This window comes from Sinocyclocheilus rhinocerous, unplaced genomic scaffold, assembly GCF_001515625.1.
Source record: "Sinocyclocheilus rhinocerous isolate Xijiao unplaced genomic scaffold, SAMN03320098_v1.1 scaffold4146, whole genome shotgun sequence".
NCBI lineage: Eukaryota > Metazoa > Chordata > Actinopteri > Cypriniformes > Cyprinidae > Sinocyclocheilus > Sinocyclocheilus rhinocerous.
Genome location: NW_015624588.1, coordinates 2,203 through 2,612, shown reverse-complemented (window position 1 = coordinate 2,612; position 410 = coordinate 2,203). Strand labels below are relative to the sequence as shown.

Below are 410 nucleotides of genomic sequence, written 5' to 3'. Positions count from 1 at the left end.
AGCACATTTGTGAATAGTGAGCACATTTGTGAATAGTGAGGACATCTGTGAATAGTGAGAACACTTGTGAATAGTGAGGACATATATGAATAGTGAGGATATTTGTGAATAGTGAGGACATTTGTGAATAGTGAGGACACTTGTGAATAGTGAGGATATTCACATTTGTGAATAGTGAGGACATCTGTGAATAGTGAGGACATTTGTGAATAGTAAGGACATCTGTGAATAGTGAGGACATTTGTGAATATTAAGGACATCTATGAACAGTGAGCACATTTGTGAATAGTGAGGACATTTGTGAGTAGTTAGCACATTTGTGAATAGTGAGCACATTTGTGAATAGTAAGGACATCTATGAACAGTGAGCACTTGTGAATAGTGAGGACATATATGAATAGTGAGGACAT

General features: G+C 36.6%; 1 protein-coding gene across 1 annotated transcript in view; it reads left to right on the top strand.

Annotated features, from left to right (window-relative positions):
• Nucleotides 1-410, top strand: part of LOC107745044 (tripartite motif-containing protein 16-like) — a gene marked incomplete at its 3' end in the record, with an annotated part of 14,664 nt that overhangs the window by 13,133 nt on the left and 1,121 nt on the right. The window lies entirely within an intron of this gene.